This window comes from Eschrichtius robustus, chromosome 3 (genome assembly GCF_028021215.1).
Source record: "Eschrichtius robustus isolate mEscRob2 chromosome 3, mEscRob2.pri, whole genome shotgun sequence".
NCBI classification, from domain to species: Eukaryota; Metazoa; Chordata; class Mammalia; order Artiodactyla; family Eschrichtiidae; genus Eschrichtius; species Eschrichtius robustus.
This window is the reverse complement of record NC_090826.1, coordinates 169,210,412-169,223,792: the sequence shown is the minus strand read 5'-3', so window position 1 is coordinate 169,223,792 and position 13,381 is coordinate 169,210,412.

Below are 13,381 nucleotides of genomic sequence, written 5' to 3'. Positions count from 1 at the left end.
TATCTTAGTAGTCAACACAACAGAACCTGTCCTGATCCACCTTTTTTTTAATAAGAAAAATGTAGATTTCTTTTTTCTGTTTGATGACATATTTTGCCCTTTGACTATATTTTCTTTGGCTAGAAATTCCTGTTACAGCTACATTTGACTGTATTCCAGCATCCTTCTTACTGCACCAGAGTCGTTATAAAGCCTGGAAGTAAACATCAGGCGGTGCAGCTCGAGTCCAGCTGGGGAGAATGAAGGCAAATCGTAAAGTTCATTAACTTTTTTTCCTCTCTGCTTTTTACTGAAAATGAAACCTGAATTTCTCTCTGTCCTTCACACTCTAAACCCATCCAACTGTTCATCTGAGTGTGAAAGCATTTTACCAAAAAGAATCAAATCCACAGGGGAAGAAGAACAAGCAACAAGAGTCACCGTTTATTGAGCACATACTATATGCCTAGCATATTCTACATATTATTCTGCATTATTTTATTGAATCCTCACAGTGGCACTGTGGACTAGGTACTGTTATCATCGCTGCTTTTCCAGTGTGGAAATTGAGGCACACAGTGGTAAATTACTTGCCTAGGATTGTCCTGCTAGTAGATCTTAGAGCCAGGATTAAAACCAGGACAGTCTGACTTCAGAACCTGTGCGCTTAACCACAAAACCATGTTGCCTATCTGGCTATTAGGAGTACCTGTATTTAAGTGCATCAATCTCTTTTCCATTCATTTCTCATTTTTCTCATAAACATTCAAAGAGTAACAGACATTGGTGGCACAAAGCTGAATAAGACTGTTTCTCCCTTCAAGCAGGAACATGATGGGCCTACAGAGGAGAGAAGGAGAGTGGTGTTTCATTGTGACATGTGCAACAGACGTAATCAGGGATATGAACAAAGTGCTGTGGAAAGACAGAGAGGAAGTGACTAATTCTTTTTAGGGAAGTTGTGAACAACTTCATGGAGGACGTGATATTTAAGCCTGTCAAATAGCAGGCACTTAGTAAAAGTTTGTTGAGTGAATGAATGAATGGAAAAATGAATGAATGAATGGCAATTGAAGTTCATAAGACAGAAAAGAAGATGATAAATGAAGGAAAATCCAAGGACAGAGGGTGATCCTTGACTCTGTTAACCATTAGGGGACTCAGGAAATGTGTGTTTCAAGTGGTGCCAGACGTGGGATTGCTGAGATCTAGGTTTCCTGAGCTGCCCTCAGCACCTGTGTGCTAAAGTCAGGACCCCGATGTGGCTGGAAGCTTGGCTTATGGGGGTAGAACGGTGTGACCACAAAGGGCAGCGGGAGAGTGAATGAGAGTCACAGCCAGCCACACAGAGGTGTCTCTAGAAAAGGCAGGAGGTTAGGTGAGGCCAATCAGGCCGGGAGTCCCTCTGAGCCCAGAGAGGGTGACGGAGAGCTGTAGGGAGATTGCACTGTTACAGACAACAGACAGGAGGAGAGTTTTCTCTGCACATTCCAATTATGGGATGCCCACGGTGTTTGCACCCCCAATACTCTGAGAAGACTGCAAAGTTGCGAGAAAGCCAATCCTTTCAGAGTGAGGAAGTCTCATTGAATCCATCGTATGTGCTTTGCCCCAATCTCAGAAAGTATCCCCTTTCATTTTATTTTCTTGTGCACTAAGGACCAAGATGGATTTCCAGCCTGGATGTTTAGGTGGGAATCCTGCCCAGTGACGGGGGCCTGGACCACGTGCCACTTCCAGCCTTGCATTCAGTGATCCCATGAGGATCACCAAGAGTCCCCGCCAGGGGCCCAGGCTCAGCGGTGCAGGCACAGGCCAGGAGTTGCACCAACCAAGTTCATGGGTCTTTCCTGCTGCGTTCTCTCTGACTCATCCGACACGGATAACTCATAGCAGTGAGGCTGGGCATACCGTGTGCCTGGCACCAGCCAGATGGGTAATGCTGTTAGCCCCTGGATCCCCAGCCATCCCCAGGCTGACTCACAGGCCCGATGTCGGGACACTGACACACATCACTCATTTCTCCTTCCTTTTTCCCCCGAGATCCTCACTCAATATTCTAGCCTTGGAAATATGACCTTCTTTTACAAAGGATCTTGAACTTGGGGTGGTTACTGGTAGAGACTGAACCCACAGCTTCCACCCAGGAGAGGCCCCTTGTCCAAAAACACCACCAGAGCACAAGTGATGAGTTTTCCTTTATCAAAATGGGTATGATTCAAAGTTTTGCCAAAGCACAGGTCCTCCCTACTTTCCCTGTTGTCTTGCACCAGTTGGGCTGTTCCCAAAGCCTGGGGAAAGAAAGAAGAAGGAGGAATTTAAGACTGGAACACAGAATTTCTCCCACAGGTGAGCAGACTGTGAGCTCACCTTGTGTTGTCAGTACTTACAGACAGAGACCTGGGTGGGTCCGTGAACTCTGTCAGCATGTGACCTGCAGGCGTGGTGACAGAACAGGGTCCGCTTGGCTCAGCTGTCCTGCCAGGGTCTCCTGATTTCCTCCGTTGGCATCAGGACCCTCCTCAGGGAAGTTGCATTCATCAGTAACACCTCTGGCCGAGGCTGGCAGCCTAAAGGATACGTGCTATTACCTCCCATTCACAGGGGACAGATCTAGAGGTCTCTGTGACTCTCCCGAATACTATTATGGCACCTCTTTTACCCCATAAAGTGTGGCGAAGTAGAACTCAACCTCTAAGGGATCCTTTGCTGACCCTTCAAGGGGGTCAAAGTAGAAAAGAACCAGGGTGAGCTAAGCTGCCCTTGCCGGAGAGCGATCTCTGTGCTGTGAGTCGGAGATTCAGCAGATCACACCTTACCCAAGTCACGGACCTTTGGGTCAGGGTGGCTGGAGCCAACAGGAGCTTGCACGTGAGTGTGTGACAGCGACAGCGGGCAGGGTGGCGGCGGCGGGGACGGGGGATGTGGGGGAAGGGAGGGATAGGACGCGTTGCTGGAGAAAGAGGTTGAGTTAGGTGTTGAAACAGGCAGGCAATCGGACCAAAGGGACAGTCATGTCAGGGAGTTGTAGCCTGAGTGTGTCTAACGTTTACCACCCAGGGGGCTTTGGCAACTTGGGAGCCTTCACTCCCTCACCTATAGCGTGGGACAATGATGTCAAACTTGCTAGGTGAAAAGACAGTATAAACAGCTGCCCAGCAGGGTCCTGGTCACCTAGCAGATCATCTGTGAAGGTAAACTATTATTCTGAGTGAGAACTAACGCAACAGTGAGAGAGCAAGCCGGGCTAGAAAATCTCATGAACCGTGGAAACTACAGTTAATCTCATATGCTTCTAAATACAAAAACATATCTGTCTTCCATTTTGTGGTACACAAACCCTTTCTCTCTCTTTCTTTTTTTTTTTTTTTTTTTCCCCATAGCCAAATCTCAACTTCTATTTGTGATCTTGGAAGAATTACCTACTCTCTATAAGTCTTAGTTTTTTGGAGTGGAAAATAGGAATCATTAATGGGCAACTCTTTCGTCAAGTCTCCATGAAGATTCAATACGTGAGTAAATGCAAAGCATCTTGCACAATGCCTGGAAATCAGCTAAAGTTGTCAAACCTTTTCTCTTATGTTAACTCATTTTCTCTTATGTCAACAGAAACCCTCTAAGGCAGTTACTGTTCCCTTTGCAAAGATGAGGAAACTAAGGCCCAAGGCCACGCAGCTGGTAAGTCCTGTGCATCTTTGTGCTGCAGCATAGAGGAACAGTGACAAGTCATGAATATGCCCATCAAGCAGCATCGTCTGTGTGACACTGAAAGGATGAGCTAGAAAATGGGACATAAAGATTTTGCGTTAACTGCAGAAACTCTAGAAACCATTCATCCGTTTATTCATTCACTCAAGAACTATGTATTAAGCACCTGCTAGGTGCTAGGTCCAGAGGCTAACAAAAACCCTTGCCCTTGAGAGACAGACCGTGAACAATAAGCATAACTAATAAGTAAAGTATATAGTATATGAGAGGGTGGGATGTGCTTTGGAAAGAGAAAAATAGAGCAGAGAAAGGAGGACCCAAGCTGCAAGGCATAGGGTGGTTGCACTTTGAAATAGGTTAATCTGGGTAGGTTTCACTGAGGACAGTATTTAAAGGCGAGGAGGAAGTGAGCAAGTGGGTACGTGGAGGGAAGCATCTCAGGGAGAGGAAGGTGAGAGCCAAGGCTCTAAGACAAGAAGGTGCCCAGCATGTTGGAGGAACCGTTACCACAGTGCTGGTACTATATGGAGTGATTGACAATTGATTGATTGATTGATTGATTGATTAAGATGGGCAATCACCAACCCATAAAGCTCAGTTTCATGTTTTGGAAAATCCCGTTCAAGATTATAAGGGCCCTGAAACCTATATTCACAAGACTGCATTTATTTACCCATAAACTAGATGAGATAGTATTATTCCAGTTTTAGTAAGTATCCTTTCTTTAACAAAGGAATCTTTTAAATAGTGAACTGTGTTCTCCTACTTAAAACGATCTTACCTCTAAAGGTTCCACTGTTGTTCGACTTTGCAGGAATGAGTCGACTATGTATTGGGGGCCCTGGTCTAAGTACTTCTGCCCATTACCCTCCAACATCCTGAGCATTTAGTTATGCATTCTTTCATGGCAGGTGGTGTGTCCACTCTGTTCACTCAGACACTCAACTCTTTCTACCAACTGGCCCCTCTTATCTGCATCCTATCTCCCCTACTGTCTTTTACACATCCCTTACTCTAAGTCAAGCTGGAAACCCTCACTTTCATTATCTGATTTAGAAGGAAAATGTCTTATCTGCATAAATGTGTGTGTATAACAATGAACTATGCATTTAAATCTGCACCTGCAGCTACTTTTCCAATAGCCTTAAACTAATGTAGAAAGAAAAAAATCTCTTTGGCAAATAAATTGTGCCCTGGCCATATCCAGACAGCATGCCTTTCTTTTTTTTAAAAGTGGTTTAGTAAACTTTGCTTTTTTTAAGTTAAATTTTAAGCAAATCAGTCTTTTTTTTTTTTAGACAGCAGAAATGGGGAAGCCTAGCTTATGTATGTATGTATGTATGTATTTATTTTTTATATTTATTTTTGGCTGTGTTGGGTCTTCGTTTCTATGCGAGGGCTTTCTCTAGTTGCGGCGAGCGGGGGCCACTCTTCATCGTGGTGCATGGGCCTCTCACTATCGCGGCCTCTCTTGTTGCGGAGCACAGGCTCCAGACGCGCAGGCTCAGTAATTGTGGCTCACGGGCCTAGTTGCTCCGCGGCATGTGGGATCTTCCCAGACCAGGGCTCAAACCCGTGTCCTCTGCATTAGCAGGCAGATTCTCAACCACTACGCCACCAGGGAAGCCCCTAAGCATAACTTTCTTAATGTTTCCTATCTCCCCTTTCCTTGGCATTTCCATCTTCTACAATCGCTGAAGTCAAGCCAAGGAAACTCTTGACTGCTCCAGATTTTGAAAAGGTGGAAGGAAGGAAGGGAGGGAGGGAGGGAGGGAGGGAAGAAGGGGGAAGGGAGAGAAGTAAGGGGGAGGGAGGGATGGAGGGAGGGAGGAAGGAGAGGGAACTGGAGTATTTCTTCACCAGGCCTTTGGGAAGCAGCAAGACTCAGTATTGTTGATGAAGCCCAGCAGGTCATCGGGGGCTGCTGTTCCCCTAAGAGAGGATGCGGAGAGTGACAGTGCCATGGATTATAAAGGAAACTGCACCCCTGTAAGCGTGCTGTGCCTGGCCCTGTGCATCTGGCAGTCTTGTCTGTGATGCCTATGGCTCACCACTATGTTAGTCTGTGTGTGCGGGGAAGAGGAAAGGGGTAGGGACGTGGTATGAGAGGAATCTGGAAAAAAAGAGAGAAAGGAAGAGAGAAAACAGAACGACTTCTTTCAAAATCTCTGGGCTCAATTTCCCAATCTGTCTCAGGCAGACCAGACACTTGAAATAATCACTCCAGTCACAGATTCCTGTAAACAGAAAGTAATTGAATACGTGCTAAGCAGTGTGCTAAGTACTTCCTAGGCATTATTTCATTTAATAATGATCTATTTCATATTTATTATTTATTTAATTCCCTCAGTAACCCTATGAGGTAAATGTTATAATTAAGCCCGTTTTACAGATGAGAAAAGTGAGGCTTAGAAAGTATTCAGTAATTTGCCTAAGGTTACCTATGTGGTGGTAGAGTTGAAACTCAAATCCCATCTGACTCCAAATTCTGTAAGTTAAAACTTCTATTCATCAGATTTTAACAAATAGGTTAAATCATAGAATTTTAACAAAGAGGTTAAAAAGTGGAGAATTTCTTCTGTCTGTCATGAGGCTTATGTCTGATTTCTTTTGCCTCTAGGGTCCCCAGGTTCAAATCTCTCCCGTGTCTGCTCTCAGTCCAATGTGCTAACTCGCTAGGTCACATACATGAGTTAATAAACACTGAGATTAACTGGGGGTGTTGGTTACTGGTGTATCTGCATAAGAAAAAAAAATTAAATTAAAATTGACAAATGTTGCAAAAACAACGTTCATGGGAAATAACATACTTTTGGGATACAGGTTAACGCTCACCAAGAATAGCAGTGGATAAAATTCTAGGAGACCCTTCCTCTTTCCCCATCCAGGACAAGCCACTGCTGAATGACCACTGGGAAGAAGGTACTGGGCTACAAGCCACCTTGCAAGCTGCAAAATCAGAACAGCCAGGATTCCTAGTGTTCACTATTATGGTACTGAATATGTTTCCTTGTCACAGTTTTTAGACTTGATCCAGTCTTTTTTTTTTTTTTTTTTCTTATACTGGTATTTTATTTTTAAATTGAGGGTGAAAAGTTGGAAAGAAATAATATCAGAGTTTGAGTCCAGGTTCCCCACTATCTTTAAATGGATAATAATAACAACAGTAATAATAGTAACACCAACAATAACTAGAAGACTCTAAGCAATAGTATCAGACAGATAAACTGACATCCAAACCAATTGTAAGAAAGAAAAAGGCTGAGGAGGAATAATCCATGAAGTAAATTAGACATTTTAGAACGTCCTTTACTTTCAAGTTGCGGTTTCAGGTCCTAATTTAATTTAATTTAATTTAATTTTAGATAAAAAAGAAGGGGTGCAGCCGTCATGGCAGCCCGCTGCTTGGAATTCCTCACGCTGGCAATGGGACACAGGGAACAGACTTGTTGCCAAAGGGGTGAGGGTTGGAGGAGGGATGGAGTAGGAGTTTGGGGTTAGCAGATATAAGCTATTATATACAGGATGGATAAACAACAAGGCCCTACTGTATAGCCCAGAGAACTATATTCAATATCTTATGATAAACCATAATGGAAAATAATATTAAAAATAGAATGTATATATATATATGTGTATAACTGAATCACTTTGCTGTACAGCAGACATTAACAACATTGCAAATCAACTCTACTTCAATTTTAAAAAAAGTAATTTCAAGTTCATACATTTACAGTGAAGTACAGAGCCCAGCCAGGATGGTACAGAGTGTGCTCAGGTTAGAAGGGCACAGCATGGCTCCTTGGTGATGTACAATTAAGGTTTTCTTAATGTGACCAAATATGACATATGATAGTGAGAACCATCCCACGTAGCATGTAAGGATTCCTTGGTTGTTAGGGGTTAGTTGCTTCTATGGAACTGGATTCTGAGTACCCTGAAGGCACAAATCTCATCATTCTCCTTGTCTCCTCTTCCTGCCTACAGCCCTCCGCCCCTTATGACACAGCTTGAGCACCTAGTGTATAATACACCTAGTGTGTAAGGCTTGTAGTGTGTAATGCACAAGGTGTATAATGCATGTAATATATATCACATGTAGTTTGTAATGCGCATGGTGTGTAATGCACCCAGTGTATAATGCACTGAGAATATAATGCACCTAGAGGTATAATATAATGCACCTAGAGGTATAATATAATGTGATTGCATTGTAATTGTACAGACTCTCGATACAGGCATCACCACCAAGCTTTTCGATCTTCCTCTGTCAGTTTGCAGATTCCATATCAAGATCTTTTACCATCTATTTTTAACCATATGCAGCATACACCAGTAACTAGCCTTCCTTTCACGCTCTTTGGAGGCAGTTCTTTAGGACACCTTGAATAACCAGAAAGAAAACCCTGAGTACATTTTATAATGGTTTGCACCCCTCTACCCTCGCCTGCCCATGCAGCAGGGTTTGGTCAATCAATGCAGTTTCTTTCACATTATTAACACTTAGAGAGGACAGGCATGGGCTTCGGTTCTCCTCCTGGGTCATCCAGCCTCGGGTGGAGGTCTGAGCCCTTGCAGTGTGTTTTCCATCTTGGCCGGCCACGCATGGCCTGACCCTTTGGGACACACACAGAGGGGGCGGCTGGTTGCCCGTGAGACTGTTTTATAAAACCTCCCCCTGCCCTTTATCCCTGCCTGGCTGCCAGCAGTGATGTCTCATGTCTCCACTTGGCAGCCACGACCCGTGAGGTCATCTTTTCACCACGCTGTTTCCTTCAGCATTTAGAGTCTCTGGCTATGACTCAGTGTTTACAATCCCATCAAGCTGGTGTCGAAGAACATGCCTTTGCTGGCACCGAGGGAAGTGAGGACGTGTTCTTGGGGGCAGGAGGGGAGCAGGGACCCAGCGGCAGGTAGGCTGGGGATACCTGTCTGTGAGGTGCTCTCTTCAGCTCTTGGCAGGACATCAAGTCCCAAAAGGAGGTGAATGACTCGTCGTGTCCAGTCTCGTCCATGCTGTTGGTTGGAAAAGAAAAGGAACTGTGTGTTCACGAGCCAGGGCAAGCACAGTCCCCAAGCAGCCAGCCCATGTGCCCGAGTCACACACGATGACATTCATGGAACAGGAAGACCACTTCGGGAAGTGTTACCCTGGGGAAGCTCCCCCAAAACACACGCTGTGAATTAATCTCACTCCTGGAGTGGGAAGAAGCAAAAGGAAGTGCCTTCTGATATGGAAGTGAGGACACATGGGCAGGATAAGTATAAGCAACTGAATGGCATTCTTCAAACTCCAGAAGCTGGTCTCCAGCAAAATGTGGTAACAGTTTCTAAGTCCAGCAAGAGCACAGATTTCATTCACACTATGTCTCAAGGGTACACAACATGAGACACAACTCTTGATTTTGTCTGTAGCTGTAAGGGTTTCTTTCCTGAGGGCTCACTGACCGGTTGGAGGAGGGGATACTTAAAGCCCTATCAACTTCAAACCCAGTCGCATCAAATCATTTAAACAGTCTCTTTGGTGAATGCTCAGGTCACGTGCTAGGCTCTCAGATGTGTCTGCCTCCTGCCTCCCTCCCTGGGAAGTGGGATCCTGGGAAGTGGGATCCTCAGAGATGGGATCTGAGCAACTGATGCTGTCTCAGGGCAGAGGTGAGGGTATGGGTCCTTCAGCCTCTCTGTTTCCTAGAGAACCTCGTTGTTACCCTGCTGCATGGGTACATAAGTGTGAGTCTGGGCGTACTCCCGGGGAACTATTTCCAGGTCCTGACCTTGACATAGAGGAAACAAGTGTGGCACCAGCAAGCTAAGCTTTAAGGCCTCCTGTCACCGGACCATGCAGTGTGGCCAAACTGACCTTGATGGGGTTGCACCGGGCCAGGATGAATCGACCTTCTTGTCAGGTACCCACAGGGAGCAAACCAAGAGTCCTTCCTTGCCCCAGGTGCCCCACTCTCTCTCTCTCTCTCTCTCTTCTCTCTCCTCTCTCTCTCTTTCTCTCTCTCTCCTTCCCCTCCACACCCTTTCTGGGCCTCACAAATGTACACATCCTGGAGTGTAAGTTTAAGCTCCAAAGAAGGTAAGACCAACACCAAGTGACAGCGTGATCATCTAGCCTAGTGCTATTCCAACATAATTTACTGATAATTTACTCTAAAAATAATAATTATTATTACAATCTAACTTGAAAGCCTGGTATGCCAGACAGATGAAAGCAGAGCTGACCAGTTGAAGAACATAGAGAAGGACCAGACCCTACAGGATATGAACCCCAGAGCTTCACAGGTATTATTCTGTGCAAGTTACTGATCTTTTTCAAACGCATCATCTTCTGGATGGAGAAGCTGGAGTGTCATGTGTGGAAGGAAGTTGTTATGCAAGGTGCAAATGGCAGAGCCAAGATTCAAAATCTGTCTCTGAACTTTCCACTACATTATGTGTTTCATTTCCCCCAAACCTTAACTTGATCACAAGGACCATACGCTGCTGATACTCAGTTGCAAACCAACCTTCTGATTTTCCCAGAGTCAGTGACTTTCATATGCAAGAAACAATTCACCATCAAAAACAGTCTCACAGTCATGCTTAACTGCAAAAAACAAAGCGAAAAATTCTAACATGTTTCAATCTGATTAATCTTGACTTAATGGCTTCCTTATGTATGGCCCTAATGAGACATCCCAATAAATCTGCTTGAAGCAAAAAGTCATGCTAAAGTCACAGAGACACTGCAGACATGACCTACTCAACACTCTAGCTGTTTAGCTGAAGTCTATTCTGATTAATACACTACTGAGAAATGAATGAATAAACCTCAGGATGTTAGTGGACTGTTTTACACACTTGCTGAAGTAAAGCTTACTTGAGACTTGTAGAGCAGAGGAACAAATAAATGACGTTAGGCCATGAACAGAATGCCCTGCAGAAAGGACACAGGGAGAAGAAAATTTCAAGGAGACACTGAAGATAAAGGTGTCAAGCATTTTTAATCCCCAATCAAGGCTGCTGGCATTTGAATCTTCAAAACCTAGGCCATCTTTAAGCTGGGAGCAATGTGAATCAGTGGACCATTTATTGCATGGCCAATGACTTGTAAACACACCTTGTCGCTACATGTGTTCAGGCAATCACTGGGTAATTACACCTCCGAACTACCTAGTAATTAAAATATGGAGTCTCATGTGGGCTGTCATTTGGGAAGCAGTGTCTGCTCTCTCACTTCCTTGGCCTGATCACATCCTCTTGAGAAGACGTTTAGGAGACAATAGATAGGTGATCCATTTATAGAAGAGCTGAATCACAGAGGGAAGATGGCTCTGACCCTGAGATGGTTCAAAGCAGTACTTCCTGGGTTAAGAGGAAAGCCATAAATGACTAAGGAACCATGTCAGCAAATGCCTAAGTCCAGGGCGCATGTGTGGGGTGAACATTTATTAAACAAGGAACTACGAAGCTCTGGGCACATGAGGAAACTTGGACCCACCAAGCAACACTTACAAAATATCTGTCAGGCTCTGGACATTGTGCTGAGTGTTTTACATCTACCTTCTCCTTTAATCTTCCCAACTAGCCTGAGAGGCAGATGTTATTATCTATATTTTCCAGACAAGTTTCCTGAGCTCAGAAAGGCTAAATAATGACCCCATATTCCCTCTGCTAGTAAATGGTCAAGTTGATGTTAACCCACATATTCTAACTGCAGGAACTGTGTTTATCTCTGTTTCTCTTCCTGGGATAAAGGAAGATGGAAGAGAATTTAAAGATGTAATTCTCATCTCTTTCAGGAGATTACTGAGAGTGAAATGACTCTAAAACAACTAAAAGTTGCCCACAACAGAGCGAAGAGTGATAATGTGCATTAAAGATAACGCACCAAGGATAGAGAGAGTTAAAGTTACATGGTCCATATAGACACAGTTAATCTTCTAGATATCCTAAATGGATGTGAGTTTTGAGTCAGGTTCTAAAAAATATGACTGACTCTTTTTAACTTTATCTACCGCAAGTGTTTAATTATATTTCTCTAGTTCCATCAGCCTACCTCTGTGACTATTGGACTGAGTGTTGGAAACATGTTTTTCTTACCCTTGAAAATATGATGTGCTAGAAATTGCTGGCAGGTGTGTTCATGTTTTGACTGAAAACCAGCTGGTGAAGAAAAACCTTGGTTTGGGACCTGATTTTAGGAGTTTGATAACTAGAGCCCTAATATTTTTTTTTTTCCCTTATCATTTCAGAGAATACTACAAAGCTGTGAAATAGTGTTATTAACAGTTATCAAGTTCTGTATAAGTATTGTTAGTCTGGAGACAAGGAGACCAGGCATAAATGGTACATATTTGGAGCAACTTTAACAATTCAAATATGAACTCCTTTCTGGCCCTAGAAATGAACGATTGCTAAGAACAGGATCCAGTTTCTACCACGGTGAAGGATCCTAGAGCTTGGTCAATGTCAGGTGCTATAGTGGGTGACTGGAGTGGAGAAAAAGGAGGGATAAGGAAAGGGAACTGGTTTTATCTGTTACCAGCAGGTTGGACTTACTGCTGGTAAATGTATACATTTACTCTATACATTACTATCCTCACTTATATAATTGTAATAATACAATGTATTTGTATTTGAAATGTATGAAAAAGTACATTGTCAGTTGGAGAAATCCTGTAGTCATAAGGTATTATTAATATCTTTGGTCCTTGCTATACAGTTCCAGCTCAGTGAAATTCATGTATTCTCATAGAAGTTCACATATGTTCTCATTTATTTGTAATTACTAATAACTATAATCCAAGACTAACATATTATTTAAAATAATGGATCAGTATTTACAATAAAAATATTTTAAAATCCCTATTAAAATTTCTAAGTGATTATCACTGCTTTAGAAAATAACTGTTCTTCCCAACTAAAAGGTCCGACTTAATAAGCTTGAAAGTATGGTACTCATAGAGTCTAAATCATAGCAGTGTAAAAATCTTAAAATTTTCTTTATATTTTTTCATCAGTTGAATGATGGCATTATCACTGACTTGACTACGTGACATTGGTTTGCACCATTGGCAACGCACTTATAAAATATCTTAATCAGACTGTTCTTTGCCTCACTTGGAATAGAATGAGAAAAGATAAGATAAAAGTATCTATTGTTACTGACCCTAGGGTGTCACAGACAAAATAACTAGATAAGCCCAGTGTTATGATGTCTTCAAGGGTAATGATGATGTTAACAATACCTTTAAAAAAATTTTTTTATTGAAGTATAGTTGATTTACAGTGTTTCAGGTGTATAGCAAAGTGATTTGGTTTTATATATATATATATATATATATATGTATATATATATATAACTGAATATATATATAGTTGTATATATATACTTTTTCAGATTCTTTTCCATTATAGGTTACTACAAGATATTGAATATAGTTCCCTGTGCTATAAAGTAGGTCCTTATTGTTTATCTATTTTATATATAGCAGTGTATATCTGTTAATCCCAAATTCCTAATTTATCCCTCCCCCTCACTTTTCCCTTTAACCATAAGTTTGTTTTCTATGTCTGTGTGTCTGTTTCTGTTTTATAAATAGGGTCGTTTTTATCATTTTTTTAGATTTCGCATATAGGTGATATCATATGAATGACATTTGTCTTTATCTGACTTACTTCACTTAGTATGATAATCTCTAGGTCC